Below are 27,943 nucleotides of genomic sequence, written 5' to 3' on the forward strand. Positions count from 1 at the left end.
AAGACGCATACCTGGAGGTGCCTAGTTTTCCGCCTCACCGGAGGTTCCTCCAATTCCAGTGGAGAGACCAGTGGTTCGAATTCTCGACCATGCCATTTGGCCTTTCGTCCGCCCCCTTGGTGTTTCACTAAACTACTAAAACCCGTGGTTCAGTATCTAAGAGAACAGGGGGTAAGACTCATAATTTATTTGGACGATATTCTGATTATGGCTCAGAAAATGGACACAGTTCCTCTTCATCTGAACTGGATGGTCCAACTGTTACAAGACTTGGGATTTGTCATCAACGCGCAGAAGTCTATTCTGAGTCCAACGCAGTCGATTGAATTCTTGGGGTTTCAGGTAGACTTGAGGGCGGCTCAATTACTATTGCCATTGAGGAAGAGAGTAGCTATCAAGAAGGAGTTGAGGAGAGCGCTTGCCTCTCCGACTATATCCTTGAGGACGTTGGCCAGATTGGTGGGGCTCCTGGCCGCTTCTATCCAGGCGATCTTTCCAGGATCCTTACTGTGACAGGGTCAAGAGGAATCGGCAACAGACGGGTCTTAGTTTTAACGGGTTTTATTGTGTTGAACAGGTGGTCAGTACACTTCTTTCTTAAAGACGTATTCCGTCGTGGGGATCTACTCCTACTCGGCCTCCTGTGACGGCGCTCGGATGGGTCGAGTCGACAAAACACCTCCGGACTCCGTCGAGGCTTTACGTCTGGTTCCGTCTTGGCTCTCGGTTTAAACAGACAGAAACAGTCTTTCGTGAGTGGGGTGCTTTACATATATACACGTGCAGGGGAAAAGGAGTGAGGACACATTAACCCATGTAACTCTCTTGGCGTCGTACTAATGGCAGTGCAGGGTAGTGCTCGGGGAAAGGTACACCGGGTCAAGGAGGGGTCAGGCTTAACTAAGCGAAGCGCCCTTACGTCCCACCCAGTTCCGGATAGTATTGCGTACCTGGGATAGCCACACACCTCCCCTGGGTGTGTGGCGGGGCGACTCGTGAAACCGTTGGCCTCCTGGCTTTTCGTCCGCCTTCGAACTTCCAGCTTCTTCACTCTCCGAGTCGTCCGTCCTTTCTGCCTCCGTCTCCGAAGTTCTCTGCTCCTCTTCCGCTTCTCTCCACACGTCTTCCTCCCTGCCGGTGAACAAGCACACCTGGTGTTGGCTTTCCTCCGTATAAGACGTCTCCGCCTCACCATACAGCCCCGCCCATTCCTCTGCTGTTTTCTCGTTAAAGGGCCAGTATCTCTCCTCGGTCTCTGGCGTGCTGTCTGTGTTCTCGGCGTTCTGTGAAGGGTAGAAAAGGGGAGTTGAAGGGGAAACAATGGCCTATACAGGCAGTTGCACTCTTATACACTTACATTACAGGGCACTTCAGCGTTTGAAGATTCTACATTTGCGCAAGGGCCTGGGCTATGCAGAGCAGATCTCGATCTCCAGCGAGGCACGGACCGAGATGGTTTGGTGGCTGGAACACATGGATGCTTGGAATGGCAAGGCCATTTATTTTCGCAGCCAGCCCGGAGATAGTCATAGAATCGGATGCCAGCAGATGGGGCTGGGGAGCCCGCTGAAGTTCAGTGGAGATAGGGGAGCGGTGGTCCCGGGAGGAACTGGATCTCCATATCAATTGCCTGGACTTCATTGTGGGCTCATTCGCGATTCTGACACTCTCCTCGCAATGAGCGAGTTGCTGTATTCTACTGCGGATGGACAATGTGTCAGCAGTACGATACATCAATCGTCTGGGGGGGTACAAGGTCTCGTCTTCTGATAGAGATAGCCAAGGACTTTTGGCATTATTGCCTAACCCATCATATATTGGTGATGGCGGAATATATTCCGGGTTCTTCCAATGTGGTAGCGGATTGGAACTCCCATTTTCTGAGGGATGCCAGCGATTGGAGACTGCATCCCGAACGACAAATGGGGTCCATGTTCAGTGGATCTATTTGCGTCCAGACTCAACGCACAACTTCCTTGGTTCTACTGTTGGCGTCCAGACCCCTGGCGATCAGCTCAGACTCATTCCTTCAGTCATGGACAGCGGGCATTCTATATGCATTTCCACCTTTCACCATGATTCCAAGGGTATTGGCGCAGCTCCGTCGGCAGAAGGTGGAGGTGATTCTAGTCACACCGGGTTGTAAAGCGCAGGCATGGTTTCCGGTGGCGCTAACATTGTCATGCGCACTTCCGGTACGACTACGGTCGTTTCCGAAGATTCTGGAGGACCCTCTAGGGTTGCCTCTCCCACTGGTGTTGCAGGGCCTCTTATCTCGTATTGCGTGGAGACTTTCAGGCGACGATGGCAAGTGCCTGGAGTTTCATAGGAGACTCTCTTTTTCTTATCACAATCGTGGGCACCTACTACGCACAAACGATATGAGTCAGCTTGGCGTCAATGGGTTAGTTGGTGTTCTGAACGGCAAACAAAACCCGTGGGATCCGGTGTCCATCTCCTAGTCAATTTCCTTTCGGAACTTGCCAGTTCAGGGATGGCATATCTGACAGTGAACAATTTTCGTTCATCAATTTCGGCGGGTCATCCCCATGTGAATGGTAAACCAGTGGGGGAACACCCCCTGGTGTGTAAAGTGGTTAGGGGTATTAGGTTGGTTAACCCTCCGAAACCCAGGTATACTGTTTTATGGGATGTTAACGTGGTTTTACGTTTCCTTAAAAATTGGCCGGCCAATGAGGGATTATCACGTAAACAATTATCAGCGAAACATACGATGTTATTAATGTCTGGTATCCTGCAGACGAGTCTCGGATGTGCGAGCTTTGGATACAGCAGGTAGAGTATTTACTCCTTCGGGAGTCTCTATCACTCTTTCCAAGAAGACAAAAACACATTCTAGATGTATTTCATATCCTGCTTTTCCTCATCATACCAAGTTATGTGTGGTTCAATGTTTAAAATGTTATGAGGATTGTACTATAGAGTTCAGAAATGATGTTGCAGGGCAATTGTTAATTTCATTTCAGAGACCTTTCCGCCCAGTCAATGCAGCGACTTTAGCCAGGTGGGTTACTTGTTTATTGAGACTCGCAAGGGTTGAAACTGCCATTTTTGGCGCACATTCAGTTAGAAGAGCAATGGCTTCCAAGCTCGTTTACAAGATATTACGACTGCGGCAGACTGGTCCTCTGACTCAACGTTTAAGACATTCTATCACAAACCGATTTTGAATGTGGCTATGACTGTTATGGAGCAACTTTAAACTAGCATAATCTGAGCCTCAGTGGACTGCCATAGAATAAAAAAAAATGTCTAGCTAACGCAACAATAATTTTCAATTCTATTAGGGACACAGAGGCGAGGATTATCCCACCCCGGTAACATGCTGATGGTATTCTATGTGATAGATTGTTCATTGCGAGATTTGTGATATGTTTTTCATGTATAGTTCATACTGATGATTTGATTTTTTCCCACCCGATTGATATTGGAAATTTGAAGATGTTAACTAGTGAATGTCATAATAGTGGTTATGAAACGCATACGGTTGACGAATAGCATATTACGACTACTATTCTCTTTATAGGAGATCAAGGCAAGCAAACCTGAATGGTCAGGATGAAGTTGTTCCTAGAGCAAGCTGACCGGAGCGTTTCCGGAGTAGGGCACTGCCCTAGGGGAGATTAGGGGTGCCTCTGTCCACTTTTAAACGCAGTGCGACACTGGCACAGGGCAGTTGGTTACTGCTGTACACTGCTGTAGGGGCAGTTGTGCACTGTGAGTTAGGGACCGTTTACAAGGTGCCTGTGTCTGTTAATCACCACAGGGATCTCCCCCTCTTAAACTCCTTCAGCACTCCTGTAGCAAAATGGCGTACTACGCCGAGGAGGAAGACCAGTGGGTGAAATTCAATGAATATGCAGAGTATGAGGAACCAGAAGAGCACCAGAAGGAGGAGAAATTGGTTGAAGCCCTAGATACCCACGTCCAGGGCTCTGTAAACAGGGCATTAATTAAAGAGCTACAGCCTTTTACCAAACCATTAAAGAACTATGGTAAACGTACGTTTGGTGCTGCCCAAGGGGAGACCTCTTTTCGCACATCGGCTGAGGTCCTTGCTAGGATGGCCCGTAATGTGCTGCACGACCATGGTGGTGTGAGTTCTTCCAAGACGCGTAAAGTGCCTGTGCCGCAGACGTATGAGACCACAATGTCGAAGACAAGCCCGTCAATAAGAACCGTTTGTTTGACCCCAGAAACATTATACACCCAAGATCCACTGAGTGGGTTCCCTGTGTCAAAGTGTCTCACTATGTGCAGGACAATCTCCGGAGAGGTTTAGAAAAGGAAGTCAGGGCCCCCCTGCGTTCGGAATGTCCCAGACCATCTCTGATGGGTATAGTAGCGGACACCCCAGAAATAGACCCTAACATGGCCACTTTCATGAAGAAGTTTGCGAAGGATCCCAAGAAGGGACTCGACGGGGCTTGGAGGGGTTGTAAAGATAAACTCCTTGTCGTGACCGGACCCCTGACGAAGATATTGGATGCCACGGTTACCGCTAAAGATTCAAACACTCCTTTGGACCCCACAGAGGTTCTGGAGTGGGTGCAGCGTGCTATGTGTTTTCTAGGGAACGCTTACTGCGCCCTGTCGGCGGAATGGAGAAGGTCTTTCCTTATGCGCATTAATCCCCAACTGGACGAAATGGCAAATACGGAACCAGGCACTCTTGCTAATGGCATGCTGTTCGGGGAAAAATTTGTAAAGGAGATTGGGAAATATATGAATACTTTTTCCGCCCTAGATAAGGCTCAAGCAAACATCAAAAAAGTTTTCCACACTTGCCTTTTTAACAGGGTCGGACGCTACAGGGGTCGAGCGAATGGCCGTGGATCTAAACAGACCTCTAGAGGTTCCGAACAACGTGGCAGAGGTGGTGGCTAGCGGTCCAAGTTCTACCCTTCCCGCAATCGTGGTGAGAGGGGACGACATCACAGAGGTTACAGAGGACAGAATTATTCCACCGGAGACACCTCTTACTCAGGTAAGCTTAATGCAAACCGGGGATACGAAGGTGGGAGGTCAGATTACTTTGTTCCACCATGTGTGGGAGACTCTCACACAAGAACCTTGGATCCTTCAGATGGTTAAAGGGTTTCAGATAGAGTTTTATGCCTCACCCCATCAGGTACTTTTTCCCATGCAGTGATGTCTTTCATAGACGACAAAGTTCTTTCATTGTTGGAAAAAGGGGCAATCGTGCACACAGTCCCTCATCCGTTAGGGTTTGTAAGAACCATTTTTCTAGTACCCAAGAAGGACAAGAGTTTCAGACTGGTATTCAATCTGAGGGAATTCAATTCATGGGTAGTGTATCGCCATTTCAAAATGGAAGGCATACATTTGTTGAGGGACATCCTGTTGGAAAAGGATTGGATGGTGCGTCTGGATTTGAAAGACGCATACCTGGAGGTGCCTATTTTTCCGCCTCACCGGAGGTTCCTCCAATTTCAGTGGAGAGACCAGTGGTTCGAATTCTCAACCATGCCCTTTGGCCTTTCGTCCGCCCCCTTGGTGTTTCACCAAACTACTAAAACCCGTGGTTCAGTATCTAAGAGAACAGGGGGTAAGACTCATAATTTATTTGGGCGATATTCTGATTATGGCTCAGAATATGGACACAGTTCCTCTTCATCTGAACTGGATGGTCCAACTGTTACAAGACTTGGGATTTGTCATCAACGCGCATAAGTCTATTCTGAGTCCAACGCAGTCGATTGAATTCTTGGGGTTTCAGGTAGACTTGAGGGCGGCTCAATTACTATTGCCATTGAGGAAGAGAGTAGCTATCAAGAAGGAGTTGAGGAGAGCGCTTGCCTCTCCGACTATATCCTTGAGGACGTTGGCCAGATTGGTGGGGCTCCTGGCCGCTTCTATCCAGGCGATCTTCCCAGGATCCTTACATTACAGGGCTCTTCAGCGTTTGAAGATTCAACATTTGCGCAAGGGCCTGGGCTATGCAGAGCAGATCTCGATCTCCAGCGAGGCACGGACCGAGATGGTTTGGTGGCTGGAACACATGGATGCTTGGAATGGCAAGGCCATTTATTTTCGCAGCCAGCCCGGAAATAGTCATAGAATCGGATGGCAGCAGATGGGGCTGGGGAGCCCGCTGAAGTTCAGTGGAGACTGGGGGGCGGTGGTCCCAGGAGGAACTGGATCTCCATATCAATTGCCTGGACTTCATTGTGGGCTCATTCGCGATTCTGACACTCTCCCCGCAACGAGCGAGTTGCTGTATTCTACTGCGGATGGACAATGTGTCAGCAGTACGATACATCAATCGTCTGGGGGGTACAAGGTCTCGTCTTCTGGTAGAGATAGCCAAGGACTTTTGGCATTATTGCCTGACCCATCATATATTGGTGATGGCGGAATATATTCCGGGTTGTTCCAATGTGGTAGCGGATTGGAACTCCCATTTTCTGAGGGATGCCAGCGATTGGAGACTGCATCCCGGGGTGTTCAAGCAGTTGAACGACAAATGGGGTCCATGTTCAGTGGATCTATTTGCGTCAAGACTCAATGCACAACTTCCTTGGTTCTAAAGTTGGCGTCCAGACCTCCTGGCGATCAGCTCAGACTCATTCCTTCAGTCATGGACAACGGGCATTCTATATGCATTTCCACCTTTCACCATGATTCCGAGGGTATTGGCGCAGCTCCGTCGGCAGAAGGTGGAGGTGATTCTAGTCACACCGTGTTGGAAAGCGCAGGCATGGTTTCCGGTGGCGCTAACATTGTCATGCGCACTTCTGGTACGACTACGGTTGTTTCCGAAGATTCTGGAGGACCCTCTAGGGTTGCCTCTCCCACTGGTGTTGCAGGGCCTCTTATCTCTGATTGCGTGGAGACTTTCAGGCGACGATGGCAAGTGCCTGGAGTTTCATAGGAGACTCTCTTTTTCTAATCACAATCGTGGGCACCTACTACGCACAAACGATATGAGTCAGCTTGGCGTCGATGGGTTAGTTGGTGTTCTGAACGGCAAACAAAACCCGTGGGATCCGGTGTCCATCTCCTAGTCAATTTCCTTTCGGAACTTGGCAGTTTAGGGATGGCATATCGGACAGTGAACAATTTTCGTTCAGCAATTTCGCCGGGTCATTCCCATGTGGATGGTAAACCAGTGGAGGAACACCCCCTGGTGTGTAAAGTGGTTAGGGGTATTAGGTTGGTTAACCCTCTGAAACCCAGGTATACTGTTTTATGGGATGTTAACGTGGTTTTACGTTTCCTTAAAAATTGTCCGGCCAATGAGGGATTATCACGTAAACAATTATCAGCGAAACTTACGATGTTATTATGTCTGGTGTCCTGCAGACGAGTCTCGGATGTGTGAGCTTTGGATACAGCAGGTAGAGTATTTACTCCTTCGGGAGTCTCTATCACTCTTTCCAAGAAGACAAAAACACACTCTAGAGGCATTTCATATCCTGCTTTTTCTCATCATACCAAGTTATGTGTGGTTCAATGTTTAAAATTTTATGAGGATTGTACTAGAGATTTCAGAAATGATGCTGCAGGGCAATTGTTAATTTCATTTCAGAGACCTTTCCGCCCAGTCACTGCAGCGACTTTAGCCAGGTGGGTTACTTGTTTATTGAGACTTGCAGGGGTTGATACTACCATTTTTGGCGCACATTCAGTTAGAAGAGCGATTGCTTCCAAAGCCTTTTATACGGGCTCTCGTTTACAAGATATTATGACTGCGGCAAACTGGTCCTCTGACTCCACGTTTAAGACATTCTATCACAAAACGATTTTGGATGTGGCTTTGACTGTTATGGAGCAACTTTAAACTAGCATAATCCGAGCCTCAGTGGACTGCCATAGAATAAAAAAAATGTCTAGCTAACGCAACAAGAATTTTCAATTCTATTAAGGACACAGAGGCGAGGATTATCCCACCCCGGTAACATGCTGATGGTATTCTATGTGATAGATTGTTCATTGCAAGATTTGTGATATGTTTTTCATGTATAGTTCATACTGATGATTTGATTTTTTCCCACCCGATTGATATTGGAAATTTGAAGATGTTAACTAGTGAATGTCATAATGTCATAATAGTGGTTATGAAACGCATATGGTTGACAAATAGCATATTACGACTACTATTCTCTTTATAGGAGATCAAGGCAAGCAAACCTGAATGGTCAGGATGAAGTCGTTCCTAGAGCAAGCCAAACAAGCTGGCATACCGCAAAGGTGACATCGACTTGACTTCCGAGGATGAACTTCTGGGCTTAAGTTTGGATGCACATCGATGAAGAAATCGGTGGTCCAGTGTTCTGTTGTATAGCATTTTAGGACCCTACTGTAATTTTCCTGATTCCTACCCTTATATAGGTATAAATCACCATATCCTTATATAGGCATAGAAATCATAACCATATTTAGACATAGCTCATGCAGCCCAAATACGGCAGGGCTACTTCCACTAGTTCCGAAAATCCACAACGATTTCTTGGAAAACCCGGCTTCAGTAGCTAGGGACTTCCCCTTGTTCGAATACTGACTTGTCCAAGAACTCATGGAGTTTTCAAAGAACTGAGACTCTTTGATGACGTTATTATGTCCACCTTTACGTGAAACCCGGCACATTCAAGGTATAAATATGCCCACACTTGCCATAGCAAACACACTAGACTTAGGTTAGGTACATCAGGGTAGGCGTATTTTAGAAGCACCAGTTGAGTACTTTTTAGCCTTTGTTATTTATGTATGTATTTATCTATGGTCTAGGAACCATACAATGCTCTTACAGTATTTTACTGTACGAATTATACTTTGCAACCAGTATTACGATTGTAGCAGTTCATTTCTTATGCTTGAGAAAGAAGACTGTTCAATAAATACTTTTTATTGAAAACGCCCGTCTATCTACTTCTCTGCAACTCTGTTGCAACGAAGCATGCACGAATGACTGAGTAAAATATCTATCTATTGTTTCCACGACTCTGAAGATCAGTTTTATCTTGGGGAAACAAAGTTTTCATGTTTATGCGGTTGTCAGAAACTAAATCCCTTTTTGTGAACTCGAGAAAGTTTCTAGTGACCTCTGAGCTAGCTGGCACTCACAATTAAGTCTAATATATTTCGATAGAGACCTAGTAGACATAAATTCTACGTCACATCTATAGGATATATTATTCCAATGCGCAGAGCATATTGGGAATATAGGAACTACACTACAATTCAACAGTCAAGTTTGTGGACAATGTTAAAAGTTTGATGCAAAGAAAGAGGAAGTGATGTGTTCATTTCGGACTATATACAATCATGGACTGATAGTGATTGGTGCATACGATGGAGGGGGTTTTACTTCCGGGGTATGCTGTGTTTAAAGTTGTTTATTGGCTGCTGTGTGTTGCAGTTAAGCAAGAGAAGCATAATCCTCGCCTCCGTGTCCTTAATAGAATTGAAAATTCTTGTTGCGTTAGCTAGAAAAAAAATTCCTCTGTGGTTCTTCTACTGGGCGAGACAGGGGAAAAGAGTTCTAACTCTTTAACAATGAGGACCAGACTCTTGATATCACAAATTCTTCTGACTCGTTACAGCTCTGTGATAGGATTAGCCACTGGGACCCTCTTTTACAGGTACGACCCTGCGATCTCTTTGCAATAGGCTCCCTCGACATTCAGAGACCTGGAAAGGAAAGGAAAGAAGGGTTAAAATATCCCACCCTGCAATAACCCAGACGATCACAGGCAGCTATCTCTTTAAACAGGAAGGTGGCATTAAGAAAGAGAAAGACTAATCCTGCAGAAGCTGGCAGAACAAAAGGGAAGTGAGGAGAGAGGAAGAGAAATCTGACTGGTGGAACGCCGACAGTGAGGAAATCTATTGAACCCAAGAGACGAAGGACACTCCCCTAAATGCTGTGAAGCAGTAGAAGAGAACGACCACCCAGGAGTCGAGCAGAGAAGAGGTTGGGCAGGAGAACCACCATGAACTCACTCTCTGAGGCGAAGAAGATGTAGCCTCGACAGAGGAGTGTTGGACCGTCCCGGAGTATGCTGTGTAGGCGCTGCAACTCTGGAGAGTTGTGGCGTAGTGTGTGAGTGCCCGAGAGCCAGAACGCTGGGGATTTCCCAAATTGGGAGGAGGATTTGGGAAGGAATGGTTGCACTCGGGGTTCATTGAAAGTTAAGGTGACACTAGATGTTTTTCAGACATAAGTGCCTACGGCCCTATTATGTATACTACATCTCCCAGAAGGCATTGGGACAAATATAGAACGAAGCAGATCAATAGTCCTATTTGTTTTACAGGGCAAATAAGTTAGCGAGCCCTGAGTTCAGTTTTTACCAAAACTCTGAGAAAGATAGAGTCCATACAAGAAAAGCTATAGAAATGGAGGCAGTAAAAGTACTTAAAAAAGAATGGAGAGGGCATCTGTCCAACTCCTTCTCTCTTTTTCATAAAGCCCCTTTTATGTCGAGCCTAGCGCAGCGCGAATGCGCTGCTCTGCAAAGCTTCTTGTAACTGCTCTATGTGGGTCTGACTCCCCCACGCATTGGGTTGGCTTTTGCATGTGTCTTTCAATAATGAAAGCACGCAAATGGCTAAAGGCGGTGCATGTCCCACCTCTTTTCTAATGTTCACTCCCACTGCGTTTTGTCTGCGGGAGCGAGCAGCGGCACGCACGGCGGCAGCTTTATTCCTTGTGGTTCAGGTTACTATCTACTTGTTTTGTTTGTCGCATTTAACACGCAATGTGACGCTCAGGGGCAGCTGTGTTTAAAATCTGTTGCCGATAAGCTATCTCTGCTTGAGGATCAGCTTAATCTTGTTTCTTCATGTCCTACTCGTGTTTGCCGTTGGCTTCTTTTTGTTTTCTAGTCTCAGCATGTTTGCCATTTCCTCATTACGGTGTTAGCTTGTGTGCCATTGTTTATGGTAATTTGGTGGTCAGGTTGTTCACCATTTCCTTCTTTCCGGCGTTGGCTTTTCTGCCATTTCCTTGCTGCTTCCAGTGCTGAGCCGTGTTCTTGGTGCAGATCCTGTGTGCTGCCACAGTGATAAGCACCTCAAACGTTCACTTTTCTGTTGTCACGAGTGCGGTTGGATCACACATGAAGCTGATTTACTTTTTGCTGTGCATAAGTTGGTTTGTCTTGTGGGATTAACTGACATATACTAGATTTGTCTGTTAACAACATAATATCAATTTCTGACCATTGTTGGATTACAGTCGAGGGTCTTGCTTTATTTGGTGCCCCCGTAAAGGGACATTCATGCCCCCCCCCAGCTGACAAACCTCTCCTGGCAGTATTCACTAGTGATAGCCCAGCCCAGCCCAGCCTCTCAAGAGACTGTGCGTTGACAAACAACAGCTAAATGATTTTTTATGCTACGCTGGTGCAGCCCCTAGAATCATACAAATACTCGCTAAATACACGTGGCTGGAGGGGCGAATCAGTGGCTCCTTTAACAAGCGTTTGCAATGCAATAGGCCTTGCATTACGTGAGTTTAAGCTATTGGCATTGTAAATGACAATGCCTTTTATGTATGATTTTAAAACAAAAACATAAATAAAAGGCATTTTCATTTACAATGCCAATAGCTCCAAAACGTGTAAATGCTAGACCTATTGCATTGCAAATGCTTGTATTGCCTGGACATTTAACAACAAGGGGTGGTGATGGACAGAGTCTCTGAATTAAGCAGAATACTCTCACCCAGTCAAGAGATCAGGGCTAGATCCAACACCATTTTTTAGCTCACTGCACCATCCCAGCTCAGAAACTGGCTATATGCAAATTAGTCTGTTCCTGTCCCAGTGCATGATGGGAACAGGGCAAACCAAACTACCAAGCCAATTCTTACACTGGGAAGGAAACAAGCTTCCGGGGAGTTTCTGGCATTTCAGCCGTCGTCAGCCCGGCTTGCTTGAATCCTGATGGTGCAATGAGCAAGGGACTCACATCTGAGTATACCCTTCCACGCTTAGGGTGGACAAAATATTTAACAACAAGGGGTGGTGATGGACAGAGTTTCTGAATTAAGCAGAATACTCTCACCCAGTCAAGAGATCAGGGCCAGAAACCGGTCCCCGGAAGCTTGTCTCCTTTCTGGTGAAGAATTGGCTTGGTAGTTTAGTCTGCCCTGTTCCCATGATGCACTGGGCCAGGGACAGACTGATTTGCATATAGCCAGGTTCTGAGCTGGGATGGTGCAGTGAGCTAAATAACGGTGATGGATCAAGCCCTGATCTTTGGACTGGGTAAGAGTGGTCTGCTTAATTCAGACACTCTGTTCATCACCACCCCCTTTTCTGAATCATTTTTGGCCACTATAGGTGTGGCAGGGTATACTCAGACATGAGTCCCTTGCTCACTGCACCATCAGGATTCAAGCAAGCCGGGCCGACGACGGCTGAAATGCCAGAAACCGGTCCCCGGAAGCTTGTCTCCTTTCTGGTGAAGAATTGGCTTGGTAGTTTAGTCTGCCCTGTTTCCATGATGCACTGGGCCAGGGACAGACTGATTTGCATATAGCCAGGTTCTGAGCTGGGATGGTGCAGTGAGCTAAATAACGGTGATGGATCAAGCCCTGATCTTTGGACTGGGTAAGAGTGGTCTGCTTAATTCAGACACTCTGTTCATCACCACCCCCTTTTCTGAATCATTTTTGGCCACTATAGGTGTGGCAGGGTATACTCAGACATGAGTCCCTTGCTCACTGCACCATCAGGATTCAAGCAAGCCGGGCCGACGACGGCTGAAATGCCAGAAACCGGTCCCCGGAAGCTTGTCTCCTTTCTGGTGAAGAATTGGCTTGGTAGTTTAGTCTGCCCTGTTCCCATGATGCACTGGGCCAGGGACAGACTGATTTGCATACAGCCAGGTTCTGAGCTGGGATGGTGCAGTGAGCTAAATAACGGTGATGGATCAAGCCCTGATCTTTGGACTGGGTAAGAGTGGCCTGCTTAATTCAGACACTCTGTTCATCACCACCCCCTTTTCTGAATCATTTTTGGCCACTATAGGTGTGGCAGGGTATACTCAGACATGAGTCCCTTGCTCACTGCACCATCAGGATTCAAGCAAGCCGGGCCGACGACGGCTGAAATGCCAGAAACCGGTCCCCGGAAGCTTGTCTCCTTTCTGGTGAAGGATTGGCTTGGTAGTTTAGTCTGCCCTGTTCCCATGATGCACTGGGCCAGGGACAGACTGATTTGCATATAGCCAGGTTCTGAGCTGGGATGGTGCAGTGAGCTAAATAACGGTGATGGATCAAGCCCTGATCTTTGGACTGGGTAAGAGTGGTCTGTTTAATTCAGACACTCTGTTCATCACCACCCCCTTTTCTGAATCATGTATTGCCTGGACAGCAGACATGGGAGGTGTGAGGGGCTACTGCACCCCCAGCCCTTCCAATCCCAACTCTTCCCCCTCGCCCACCACACAATTCAGCGGCACACCACTCCTCTAGAAAAGACCAGCACCGCGCCAACACCCCGAGCAGTGCATGCCCAAAGCACAGAGCGAGATATTTTTTTAATGCTGTTCGCCCCAGTACACTCCATTTTAGTAAGAGGAAATACCCCAAGGACGCGCCTGCAAACAGTAACACAAAGTTGATGAAATGCAGCCCTTTTTCCCCTTCCCCCATGTGAACTCTACCACCTAGCATAGCTGAGGAGCCAACTCCCCCACTGTATCAGGGCCGTACCTACATCAATGTGCTGTCAGTGTGTATTTCCACTTCACGGAACTTCACTGTCCCATCTGCCTGCCCCTTAACTCTCATGGTTGTGGTTTTCTTTGTCTGGCATATATTTCTTTCGTTATTTCTTAGGATCCCTGCCAATGGTTAATTGCAAACTGAAACACAAAGCCACATTTCATGTCTGCAGGGGAGGGTAAAAAGGATACATCTATTCTGTGCACCATAATAAGTGAAACCAACAAAAGGATCATTAAGTACTCTCCCAGCCCCCTCTACACACTACCAGCCCCTAGGCTTACAAGCCATTAACATTCGAGCTCTGCAGGCTGCATGTCAGGAAACTCACCTTGGTGCGTGCACAAGGCAAAAGAAAATACATTACAACGTTATCTACTTTATTACTCTAGGTAATTACTTGTTAGGATTCCTTAACAAATGTGCTAGATCATGACGGTAGACAGCTTTTGTCTGTGTGTTTTTTTTGTGTGGAGTTGCTTTGCGTTGATTGTGTTCTACGCATAGTGTAACCGTGCATAAAATACTTAAAAAATATAAACTGGCGTGAGTAGCTATGCAAAGTAGTGCACAAGAAAAGCACTAGCACTTTTGGCGCAAGCTTCTCAACCATTACATATGCTCACATCACTCTATACAAATCATTCCTGAAAACAGTTGGCAGAACACAACAGAGCCTGTCTGAGGTATCCTAAAGTTAAAAGGTGCTTAGTAATAGGGTGTGCTTAGGAGGAGTCTAAGATACATCTCACTGTGTCCCCAGTGTTTGGCTAAGGCATGGGGGGGGCTCTTGAATGTTCGCTTTTTAAGCCTCCTGCTCAGTGGATCCGCTTTTAACTCTCCATTTCGGATCCCATGTGCCTGGCGTGCACCATTCAAGGTTTAATAAGCAGATGACCACCTTTAAAGTGCCTGTAAAACTGCACAAGGGGGTGTGCTATGCTGACCCACCTTTACACCCCATCAAAAGAAACTGATGCAGCTGGCCCCCGTGTTACAGCGTGTGCATAATGCGCACTGCTCCGGTTCATGTGCACTGCACGAGTGCTCGGCAGTCAGCTGATGGAAACACTGACATGAGATCAAAATATTTTAATTCCTTTTTGTATGGTTCAGGAAAAAATTGCAATTTATTTTATTATTAGAAGGTGTTTGTAGTAGCTAGTTGTGCAGTAAAGACAAACATTAATCTTTTAATCTTAGTTGCAAGGGATCGTAGGCCAATGTGAAGGGTTTTTGGTAAGCACGTTGGTGCCCCTTGCTAGACTTGCCAATGCTGTAAATGCTGTTGATATCACTATAACTTGAATGAGCAAAGTTTGGGTTGGATTTGCTCGAGCACAGTCAGCTGTTAAAGTGGAGCTCGCTCCTTCCCAGTTAACACGTCATCAAAAAGATACAGGGCTCATCTTGGACTGTGCGTTTTGCATTATCCCAAAGCTGCCAGGGTTTCAAATTGCTTGTGCGTGACATTTTCATAATCGGTGTAATTATGAGTGACAATCCAACGACTGAGTGACACTTTCTTGCAAGCAAAATCAAGCAATGAAGACGAGGAAAATTTATAATCCCTCAGGAGAGTGAGTATGAGGCACTCATAGCTCACAGCCAGGCTGTAAGATTTCAAAAAGACTTTAGCTTGCTCAACCCTATAAAAATCATTAGCTGAGAGGTCTGCCCCAGTCTGGCGCGTTGCCCGCTACCTGCCCAGCCCCGCTGCTGGCACCAGATTACACCAGCATGTCACAGACCTACACTACAGGCTCTGCTTACTTAGTGACCTGTGCGCTCTGGTCCATGTACTATGCAGGAGTGGCTTTAGTGAAACACCCTACGCCTGATGCGTGGTACTTGGCAGGGCAGGTATCTCAAGAATCTACACCCCACCACTTTCATGTCAGTTATTTTTTTAATAGAAAGCAAATCAATGTTCCTTTTATGCCTCCATGGACAGTGCAATAGTGACTTTGATTCCCTGTGAAGACCGTACAGTGCATCCACAAGGGCAGGTAAGTGAACAAGTACTAACATGTTATACAGAATGGAAGGATATAGGGCCATATATATCTAGGCGAATTGCGATTGCAAACGCAGAAATTCCCAGAATTTCAGTGTTTGCGCTCGCAATTTTGCCTAGTGCTATGTATGATAGCACAACTGTCTCGCAAATTAAGGAATTGTAAAATTTGCGATTCCTTATCGTGCAAATGCATTTAAGGAATTGCAAATTGCGATTCCTTAAATGCAAAGTATGAAGCACCCAAGTTGTGCAAATATGGCATAAGGAATGGCAAATTACCACCAACTACAGGTTGGTGGTAATTTGCGATTTCTTTAAAAAAATGCACATTTTTGCATTTTTCAAAGTGTCGCGCACACACTTGCCCTTAGGGCATGTATGTGCGCCCATGTGCACCCATGTTCATTTCAGGGGTGCAACAAGGTGTCCTTTTGACACCCTGGCACACTTAAAACTGCATTCTTAATTTGAGATTCTCTAATTAGTAATCGCAAATTGAGAATGTCTTCCAATTCGTTCCTATGGGCCTTCTAGCCCATAGGAATGAATGGGGAGGAATTCCTTAATTGCAAATCGCAATTTGGGATTCGCAATTAAGAAATATGTAGGATTCGCAAAATGTATTGCAAATCCTACATACATAGCGTTTTGTGATGCTCAAATGGCGATTCTCAAAAATTCGCTATTTGAGAATCACAAAACCTAACATTGATACATATGGCCCATAATGCCTGGATGCCAAATAGGATAGCCAAAGTTCCTTGAGTTTCTTTGTTGATATAACACGAAAAAGCGTTACCACATTGCCTCTAAGCATTTTCAGAAAGAGATCAGGGGTGTGAGCGGGTTAAAGTTGCTCTAAAGTTTGATGTTGGCTGATGGGGTTACATTTATCCAGATATTGCATTTCACTTGTGTGGTATAGGTAACGAGTGACCTTAAATCATTATTATGACAGTGCCTAGTTTTGGTGTGATAGGCATTTGAAGCCTGTTGGCAGAAGTAAGGGTGCTTCATTTGGTTCTGGCATTGAGGATCGTTTGTTTGAGCATTCACTACTTGTCTGCTGGGCCTGGGGTAGCTGAGCTACAATGCTATGGAGTTCCCCATGTCAAGACTTGGTTGCCTGAAAAGGCAGGTTATTTGATTTGTCTTGAATAAGCAGGGGCATTTTGAATGAGCTGGGGGAGGTTGGGCCCATCACTGAGAAGCCAGTCTCCTCTTTACTTTTAGTGAGTTCTGCAAATGTATATGTGTGTGGTATGTACATCACACATGATGAGCCAATGCTGAAATCCGAAAAGGAAAAAACAGCCACTAATAAGTCACTGGGTACTAGCTCCCATGAGGAAGACTTCCTACTTCACTGAGAAGAGCAGCCCTGCAATCAGGGCCACGATCCCACCCCGGAGTTGTTAAATATTTCCACACTAACGCACACGCACTAGTGCCATGTGTGTTCATCAGATTGACCCACGCTGTCATTTGAGTATGTGCATGATATGTTCTCCAGGGAAGCACAATACTGTGCTGCATACATGTATGGACTTAGCTGCAAACCAGCTAGGGCTTATGATGCTACCTTCTGTAGGTATATGACAGCCTGGAATTGCCTGAGAACCTTCATCTACTGACACTATAATTACTATTTAGCTTCCCTTCTAGCATCTTTGCCCCTCACTGAACCACTCTAGCACCAACAGGGCAAATAGCCTCTGTGGTTGTTGACAGTTTTAGACTGGTTATTGTTTTCTGAAGACTGCTTAGATTTTAAGTTGACCCATGTCTGATTATGTGCTTCTTCCAGTTCTGTTATTTGTAACCCACAAGAGTAGGCCTTGTTTGTTCACTTTACTCTCTTATAAGATTGGCCCTACTGGTCCCAGTGTGCTATGTGTTGTTGGAGTGTGTGGGCATGTGAGTGGGGATAATGTGCTGCAGGGCTAAACACTTATAAGGACCCAAAGGCAAGACCAATTAGCTACGCCAATACTTGTTCTTCTTGGCTACATCTTTGCACTTTTTTTATTTTTATTTTTTGTAACTTGAGCACCAGGGGTGAAGGGTGACAGGAAAGTCATTGGTTATTTCATGAATAAATACTTGCCGCACCTTTCTTCCTCTTATCCAAGATTTCCGGGGTCCCTCCACTTCCGAAGACCTGGGAGAAAACAAGAAAGAAAAATTAACAACCCGTCATCATTTCCAGAAAACTCCACACAAACATATATATATGTTTTCATGCACAATTGACTAGAAATAGACACCATTGCTTTAACAAACCAAGCCTCCTCGCTTATACATCCGTCCCAGTCTCCTACATGCCCACACATAAAAAATGTCACACTTGCCTCCAGTAACCCTGTCATAGACAAAGTTGTGAAATATATTTGCAAAGCAGAAACTGACGGAAATAGTCGGAGGCAAAATGGATAAACATGAAACGTTTTGGCCTCCGTTCTGCATATGTGTTATAAATATTGTAATATTATCTGGTACTGAAGATACATGCCTATACTGATTCCTCATTCAGGAATATGTGGCAATTACTCTCCCTCTAGTTTATCTGCGACATTAGAAACTCCGTAGAGGCGAGAACATGCCTGTTAAGATTTTTTTTCCTCAAAGTGTAACCCATTATACCTAATAAAATTGTAGCATTACTGCTGCTACTTTGTGAAAACTATTTTATGCTCACACTGTCTTGAATTTGATATGTTTTAACAACTTTAAAGTTCACCTATTTTAATAATCTCACCTGATATTGTGGCAGAGGTTTGCTCCGTGAGTTGGCAGAGTACTGAACGTACTTCCTGAGGCATGCCTATCGGGGGCAGCCAATCACCAAGAGAGGAGGAGGAGTTGGGCTACGAACCGGCCATTTAATGCCTGTTGCAACGCAGGACCAACACACTATCCAAGATCTGCACTGAAGAAACCGGATGTTCTGGACATCGTCATCATGAAAAATCTCTCTCAGTCTATGGAGCTCGAAACCCTAACAGCGCTGTCGTCAGACCACAACCCAGTGTTGATCACAGTGGGAGACGTACTTGAAGACCAGCAACAGGGCACCAGGCACAACTTCAAGAAGGCGGACTGGAGCTTATACAAGAGAAGCCTGGAGGAGACACTGGCCCCAGGTCCCCTACCTGCATCAAAGACATTGACTAGGCGGTTCACCACTTCACAGCCGCAATCCACACTGCTATTGAGCGCAGCATTCCTGAGCAGAAACTCCAACGCTGCTCTATCTACAACCTCCCGAAGGGCATCAAGCAGTCAATAGCTGATAAGAATAGAGCCCGGAGAGAGTGGCAAAGAAACCGCACCCCCGACCTGCTGAAGAAGTACAATGAGCTGACAAGACAGCTTAAGATACAAATAAGCCAGCACAGAGGGGAAAAATGGGAAGCAGCTACAGCTAACTTGAAGGACTCGGACAACTCTCTCTGGAGAATGACCCGACGCTTGACTGGGAAGAAGGAACCAAACCCACTGATACAAGGAAAGACTCACTTGGCATGTAGCAACAGGGACAAGGCTGAGGTTTGCACTGACACACTGGAGGCATCCTTCAGGCCTAACCAGGCAAGCAGACTGGCAACGGAAGTCGAGCAAGAAGTCACCAAGCACCACCGCGAGCACCCACCAGAAACAGAAGCTGCAATCATTGAGGAATGCTCAATGGGCGAATTACTGGCCCTGGCAAAGACACTAAAAAACGGCAAGGCACCAGGAAAGGACAGAATAGTCAACCAAGCCATCAAGATGCTCCCAGATACCGCAGTGGATCATCTTGCTGAGATATTGAACGCGTGCATGCAGCACCAGTATTTCCCTAACGCCTGGAAAGAAGCAAGAGTCGGCGTATTCCCCAAGGCTGAAAAACCACTGTGCGATCCTGCAAATTACCGCCCCGTAAGCCTCCTATCTGGCCTATCAAAGCTCTTCGAAAAAGTTATCCTCGCCCGTCTCGTGGACTTGGCGACAAGTGAAAGCCTCCTTGCCAAAGAACAGTTTGGGTTCCGGAAAGACCACTCAACCAATCACCAACTCCTCAGAGTTGTGGACATCATCAGCCATGGATTCAACATCAACAAGTCTACTGGAGTAGTCTTTCTGGATGTAGCCAAAGCATTCGACGGAGTATGGCATGAGGGACTACTTTACAAACTTATCAAGCTCAAGTTTCCAAGCTACCTGGTCAAGCTGTTGTCTAGCTACTTGTCAAAACGGACCTTTCACGTGGCGGTGCGAGAAGAATGCTCATTGCCACGTCCAATTCTTGCTATAGTGCCTCAGGGATCAATCCTAGGACCATTCCTCTTCAACATATTCACAAACGACATCCTCACTGACCAAAAGAAGACTGATCTTGCTCTTTACGCAGATGATGTTGCAGTCATCTCCAAATCCTTCAGCGACAAAGAAGTGGCTAAGAACCTTGAGACATCGCTCTGCAGACTCTGCAAATGGTACAGCGACTGGCAGATCACCATGAACACAAGCAAAACCACAGCAACATTATTCACCAGGAAGCTGAACAGGAAACATCCACAGATCCTCAACAGGATGAGATCAAATGGGAAAACAGCAGCTCCTACCTGGGGGTGACTCAGGACTCTAAACTCAGCTGGAGAAACCACACAGAGAAGACCTGCCAGAAAGCAGCAGCCAAACTGGCTGCATTATACCCACTCCTGAAGACAAGTCGATGCCCGTGCAGAGCAAGGTGCGAGCAATCACCGCAATAATTTGACCAACTATGACATAGGCTTCACCAGTTTGGAGTGGCTGCTGCCCGCAGCTTTGGAAAGACCTACAGAGACTACAGAGCAAGGCCTTACGGATTGCAGTAGGTGCTCCTATGTTCACACGAACAGCAGACCTCCACAGAGACCTAGGCATTGAGATGTTGGACGACCATCTCCTCAAACTCAACAGGACATTCTACAAAGGTTTGGATCAAAAAGAAAACCCACTGATCAGGAAACTCGCAGACATCTCTACAAACACATTTGACCGCTACCCGTGGCCCATCGAAGCCCTAACCTTGTGAAACTGAAACAGCAACGCAGCATCCAAAAACTGATTACTGCCTGAAGGCAAACGCCCGGCAGTACGCAAAACTCATCTCTGCCCGAAAGCATAATCGCCTCGGCAGGCAACCAAAACCCTTTCACTGTCTGATGGCATAATCGCTTTGGCAGGCACCCAAAACTCAACACTATCAGAAGGTACTAGATAGACAAAGACGAGACTCTTTGAGGAATCATGCTGGTAATTCTGGAAACTCAATTGACCGCTACCCGTGGCCCATCACTGAGCTGACCTTGTGATAGAACCTCAACTGTGACAAAGTGTCACACATCAATAAGACAACCTAAACAGCAACTAAAAAAATTCAAAATGAATGTAGAGTAATGAGGCTACTGCCTCAGTATCCAAAAACTCACCACTGTCAGAAGGAATCTGACAGATGAAAACAAGACAGACGACGGGAGCGGGCAGTATAGGATAGTGATGCTGCCTTGCGAAAACTATTTTATGCTCAGACCGTCTTGAATTTGATGACTTTAAAGTTCAACTATTTTAACCCCTTCGCTGCGGCGGCTATTCCGCCGCAGCGCTAAAGGGGCGGGGTGCCGTGCGGCGCTCACACGCTGGTGACGGAACCGCTCCGTCACCAGCCTCGGGTGAGCTGTGCTGATGACGGAGCAGTTCCGTCATGGCCCCGCCCGCTCAATAGAACGCCCAGCGCAGGAGCGGAATCCGCGCCGCACAGGCGTGTCGGGCAGGCCATGATGGAACCGCTCCGTCATCAGCACAGCGCCACCGCGGCTGATGACGTAGCGGTTCCGTCATCAGCATTGATGCGGTTAATAAGGCCGAACGTACTTCCTGAGGCACGCCCATTAGGGGCTGCCAATCACCAAGGCAGGAGGAGGAGTTAGGCTATGAACTGGCCATTTAATGCCAGTCACAGCGGGGGAGCGCAGCGGGGGAGCGCAGCGGACGCTCACAGCAGGCGTGCCGGCAGCACGCCAAAGGCAAGCACGTACGCGCCCGTCCGGGGCATGGGTCAGTCACTATGTACAATTTTTAAAATACACCTTGAGGGAGCTTAAGCAGCTCCTTGATCAAATCAAATATCATGAAACTGAGGTATGTTTTCCCCGAATTTGATCAAACCACTTCCCCTCTCCTCCCCCCCCCCCCCGCCCCGGCTATGACAAATACTCAAAGGCAAGACAATCATGGGACACATTAACTAACAATTACATACTTAAACACACGCTCCCTGGTAAAACATAAACTGGATATATTTCACCTTCTAGATTCAACAAAACCTGATATTCTTTAGTTAACTGAAACGTAGCTCACTCCAGAATCGACCCCAGATATTTTGGTTGCCCTCCCTAACAACTATTATATTCTTCAGGCCAACCGACTGGTTGAGAAAAAAGGAGGTGGGGTAGCCGCCATAAATCGTAAAGAATTGAAATTTATTACACTTACCACACTGGACATTATCTCAGTAGACAACCTAATTATTAAACTAGACTTGGCTTTGTTACCTTTAATTTGTTTACTGCACTATAGGCCCCCTCAGAGTATGCTGCTCTTTCCTTAAGAGTAGGCGAACAGATGGCCCACTTAATCATTAATCATGCAAAAATGTTGCTCATTGCGATTTGAATTACTGGGCCAATGACATGACAGGCGATCCACATTCCGCTGAAATGATTGACCTACTCTGCGAGTCGAACTGTACTCAACATGTAACATCCCCAACACATATGAAAGGACATATTTGAGATCAGATTCGGACATCCAACCTTGTAGTATCCAATTTGATAGTGTCCCCCTGTATCTGGTCTGATCATTCCTTAACAAGGTTTGTGATTTGCAACACAATCATAGTCAAATCCTCAGCTATAGGAGGGCTGAGAGCAAGCAAATGGAACAATATCAACATTAATGCCTTCTGCAGCTCACTGGCAAATACAGCTCCCATTAATCTGCCATCTGTTGATCTTAGTGCAGAAAATATCACAGTTTAGCTAACAGTAGCGAGTAACGAACATGCCCCCTTCAGGATAATTAAAGCAGCAAGGTGCCATGAGGCACAGAGATAGTTCTCTGAAGACCTAAAAACTCAAAAGTTGGCCCTGCAACAATCAGGAAGGAGGCGGAGACGGAAGTACTCCCCTGATAAGAAAGACATCCATCTAGCTCAACGTAAGGAATATAAGAAATCCATCCAAGTCACTAAGGTTAGTTATTTTTCTGCGAAGGTAATGAACTCTACCAACAAATCAAAAGATATATTCTCAGTGTCAATGAGTTATCGAACCCTGATAGAGTCACAATAAAACCAGTACCATCCCAGTCATTCTGTAACTCCTTGAATACTTTTTTCACTGGCAAAAATTGCTAAGATTAAAACCAGAATTCCCGCAAGCCTTGTATATGAGGTCATGCCTACGACCTTGAGGAACCCTAACTCCTTAAATCAATTCCTGGCGATCAGTAGTGAAGCTTTCCTGGACCTCCTGTGCAGGGTTAAATCTGGTCCCCCGCCGATAGTTGTCCACCTCATATCTTACGGTAAGTGCTCAATTTAAACCCTGACCCTGCCCTCCTTCTGAATGAATCACTAATGCAGGGCCATGTTCCCAGAGTTAAAAAAAAGCTCCCCTTCTGAAAAAACCTGGGGCTGACCCTTTGACCCCACTTAACTATTGTCCCATATCCCTGATTCCCTGTCTGGCCAGGATACTGGTATCCCATGTGGCAAAACGCCTATGTTCATTTAATGAACAAACTCAGTTCCTTGACCCCCCACCAAGCGGGTTTTCGTCCCTCTCACTCAACGGAGATGGTAATCCTGACGGTATTGGACATATTCAGATAGGAAGACAAGGGCACCCCTCAGGCCCTGGTGCTGTTAGACCTTTCCACTGCGTTTGACACGGTTGACAATAGAATTCTGGTGGACCGTGTTAGGGACGCAAGACCTCAGGGTTAGGCCCTTGACTGGATTACATCCTTCCTGGAAGATTGGTCCCAGTCTGTACACGTGTCCCATTTCATTGCATCTGAGGTGAAGTCTAACTGTGGAGTGCCACAGGGATCATCGTTATCCCCGCACTTGTTCAATCTATATTTACACCCTCTGATCTGGTCTTCAAGGGAAAGAAATGTGAGCACATTTAATTAAGCAGATGACTTCCAACTGATTCACTATCAACAACACGCCTGACTCCATCTCTGACTTTCAGTCTACCATGTTGTACATTAGTAATTGGATGAACCGCAACCATTTAAAGCTAAATCCAGACAAAACCAAACTAATCTTGACTGGCGGTGCTCAGAACCCATGGAGTTAACACTTCTGGCCAACTGAGCTGGGCTCTCCACCAGTTCCATCTTCCTCAACTAAGAGCATCAGGGTCACAATAAACAGTGACATGTCTATGAAGTTCCAGATTGGAGCTGTAGTTTCCACCGGCTTCTTCCAACTACGGAAGATTAGGAAAATTAGTAGATTCCTTACTAAGGAGGCATTGGTGCAGGTTGTCCTAGCCCTGGTCATTTCACATATAGACTACGCCAATTCCTTGTATTTCGGGTTGCCTGTGTATTTAGTCAGGAAACTGCAGCTGGTGCAGAATCAGGCAGCCAGACTGATCATCCATCAACCAAGATGGCAACATGCCACTCCTCTTATGCGGCAGCTACACTGGATCCTAATATCACAATGCTGTGCCTTTAAAATTGGGTGTCTCATCTTTAAGTCTCTACAGAGTGCCTGGTCAAAATTCGTCTCCAATCTCATCAAGAGACATAAACCCACGTGCAATCTGTCATCTGCCCACATGAACCTACTGGTCATACCTCCCCATAAACGGAAGAAACTAGGTGGCAGTAAGTTTGCGGTGTTGGCTCCCCATTTTTGGAATGCTCTCCCCTACATATTCGATCCTGCACAGACTTACTTGTATTCAGGAGACTCCTCAAGACATGGCTTTTTATTCAGGCTCACCGGGGCTCAGCTATTCCTATATTTAGCGCCAAGAAACCAATCGGTGTACATGCGCTCAAAAAATAATTATAACATGACCATTCTGAAGGGCTTGGTTAGGACACACTATGTCAGTTCATCAGCCTCCCCCGTATTGACTCACCCGCTTCCACGATCCCACTTGCCGGAAAAAGAAAAGGATTTCATCAGAACTCTCCCTGTTAGTTCCTCAAATTATTGTGGGCATTGTGGTGTTCCGTATGTACTCTAATCTTCACAGGTTGTTTTCCTTTTCACCTCTCGTGGTATAAATTGGTCAATTTTATAGGATGAGACTCCCTGTTTACCTCCTGGGTGGTGTGAGTGGAAGAAAGACCACAACCTATATAGAGACAGGCCTGCTCTTCTAGCCTCTTGGATATTAAAGATGAAAAACGAGTTTTGGTTCAGTGTTTGTCTTAGTGCTTGTCAGTATGATATGCCACTGGAAGAGGAAAAGTCTTGCTGTGGTTTCTAAGTAACTGTGCCTCCCTAACTAGCCTATCACCTCGGCTGCCCCGCCTATGGGAGGTAACATGCCTAGAACTGCCGGTATGCTTCTTTTACAAAGCGACAGCAGAGGAATACTACAAATGCCCTTCCTGCTGTTGTCCTTCAGTAGAACCCCCAGAGTTCCCTTGAAATATCACTGCTCCAACTACCGTGATCTGCCTGTGCCGGTTGCCACAACAGCAGCCTGCTGGGTACCTGTGCCTTTTACCCACAGCAATGGTGCAGTTGCCCACTATTCAGAAAGCCTAGACACATGTTGTCTATTGCCAGTACTACTACATATGTGAAACATGGGATGGCTGCTGCTGCCCACTGCAAAGGTCAAATAATAGATTGAGTCTTTGTAATAATGAAGACAACACTTCTTTAACAAGTAAGTAGCCTATTCAATTCAATGTAACTCAATTCAATTCTTTATTTATGTTTTGGAACTCAAAAGAGGTCCACATAAAACAAGACAATAATAACCCTTTGGCATGCGAAGAAGCCTTAGAAAAAACAATATTCAATATGTGTTTTTTCCAGCTTGTTATCTGCTACAATTTTCCCTAGATAGGGATATGAGTTTATGATCTTCAGCTTCTCTGGACCTATACCCCAAATACATTTACTGATCTTCCTGGCCTTTCTACTTCTTAAAATAATACCTTACTCTTTGAGACGTTGATCTTCAAGTAATGTATAGAGATATACTGTTGTAAAGATGCCAGCCTGTTGCTCAAGCCCTTGGGAGTTAGGTCCAGAATTGCAATGTCATCCGCATACATCAAGCAAGATAATAGACTACATATCTTGGGAGTGTCACCCTTGTTAGATGGAAAGCAGTCAGAAAAGTCCATAACAGACAGTGAAAAAAGTAATGGGGCCAACAGACAACCCTGTTTCAGGCAATTATTTGTTGAAAATATAGAGGCCATTCCTTGGTCCCCCACTAGTAAAAGCTGACACCATGTGGAGGAATGGAGAGTGATTATTAATGAATGGAGAATGTCAGGCATACCTAGCTTCTTTTTTCCATAATGTCGGACGGTCCACCCTGTTGAAGGCAGTAGAAAAATCTATGCCACATATATATTAAGCCCTTGGATTGTGGTTTACTTTTCCACTATGAGCTTCAGCATTCATTGTTACCAAGTGTGCAGTGTTTCTTTCTGAAACCCACTTGTTCAATAGTGAGTATTCTTTCCTCCTCCACCCACTCCGTAAGGTGTTCCAAGATACCCCTAGCAAATATTTTCCCTAAAGCATCCAGCAATGCTCTTTGGCTGTAGTTGCGAGGGATATGTTGTGGACCATGTTTATGGAGGAGAAAAGAAGCCTATTATGAACCTGCATTCCAACCACACTCAAAAGGTATCTCGGTAGTCCGTAGCCACAGAACTGAAAGGACTGTGATGACAATAACAGAATAAGGAAGTCACAAGATGGATCCAATCAGTCGCATGTCATTTCCCATTGTGAGCAAAACATAAACACAGTAAAACATAAGGGTATGGCTAGCATAAACAGACACATATATTACTACTACATAGCTTCCACCTTAAAACAATCGAAAAGTACATTTCACAAAATATTTTTAGTGTGTAGGTTGCGCCTCATTAATTTTGTAAATTAACTGGAGGTTTATTGCCACATATACTTTCACAAGACACTCATAACTACCTTGAGACTCATCAAGATTCTCTTCAGCAGTCATGCAACTCACCTCATTCACTTTACTAGTGACAGTAAACATACTGATATTAGATATGTCCTTGTGCTCTACTTTCAGCAACCCCATCCCCAAAACTTGTCAATTCTGTTAAGACAGATTCATGTCTCATTTTTTTAAACTGACTAATGGGCTGCCCAACAGTACAGCTTTTAATGGTCTTGAAAACTTGGATTCTGCCTTCATGGTCTACCCAGGATTTCTCACTTTCAGAAGTCCACCTTCACAGCACCAACGTCATGGCATAAATGTCATATTTGTTTCATTTTCTTTAGCCTCTTTGCCTAGTGGCTTCTTTCCAATTGATCTTGCATGTCCAATCAACCTCAACTTGGGCTTTAACCTCTTTCCATTCAACTTGGAGACCGATTTGTTACTGACACCCCCTAATAAATTTAAATGTAGCCAATTCCTATTGTTTTGCGAAGGGTACAAAGATATGACCATACCTGGCCTCATAATGTCTCATCTTGAAGCTAAAGTCTGTTTTACAGCTTCCACAACAACTCATATCTTTCCATCTAACCATTTATATATTGTACAACAACATTCTTTTACATTTTCCTTCCTTTTATTCATGTCAAACAATTTCATTACCTTCATCAAGGTAAACTATTCTATTATCCTTGATAATCAAGGTGGGGTTCCCCTCCCTAAAATGAACCTTTAAAAACTCTAGTACTCCATTTGTAATGGGACTAACAATACATTTATACTTGTCCCACTTAGAAAATATAATTAACCTACACTATTAGTGTGTCTTCAGTCACTACCTAACTACTAATAATGACCTCAAAATCAAAGGGCAAATCTTGTCAAAGGTCTTTTTGTATAAACAACTGGATACAATTAAGTAGTATGAATCTTCAAACTGTTTTCTAAATTGTACAACACTTGCAAGACTTGACA

General features: G+C 45.6%; 1 protein-coding gene across 2 annotated transcripts in view; it reads right to left on the reverse strand.

Moving 5' to 3' along the window:
• TLK1 (tousled like kinase 1) overlaps window positions 1-27,943 on the reverse strand; it is an 877,117-nt gene that overhangs the window by 842,235 nt on the left and 6,939 nt on the right. For both annotated transcript variants that reach the window (XM_086956115.1, XM_086956118.1), the window contains exon 2: window positions 17,853-17,901. The gene's annotated coding sequence lies outside the window, so the exon portion shown is untranslated. The remainder of the gene's footprint in view (window positions 1-17,852; window positions 17,902-27,943) is intronic.

Source organism: Lissotriton vulgaris, chromosome 2_1 (assembly GCF_964263255.1).
Source record: "Lissotriton vulgaris chromosome 2_1, aLisVul1.2, whole genome shotgun sequence".
NCBI classification, from domain to species: Eukaryota; Metazoa; Chordata; class Amphibia; order Caudata; family Salamandridae; genus Lissotriton; species Lissotriton vulgaris.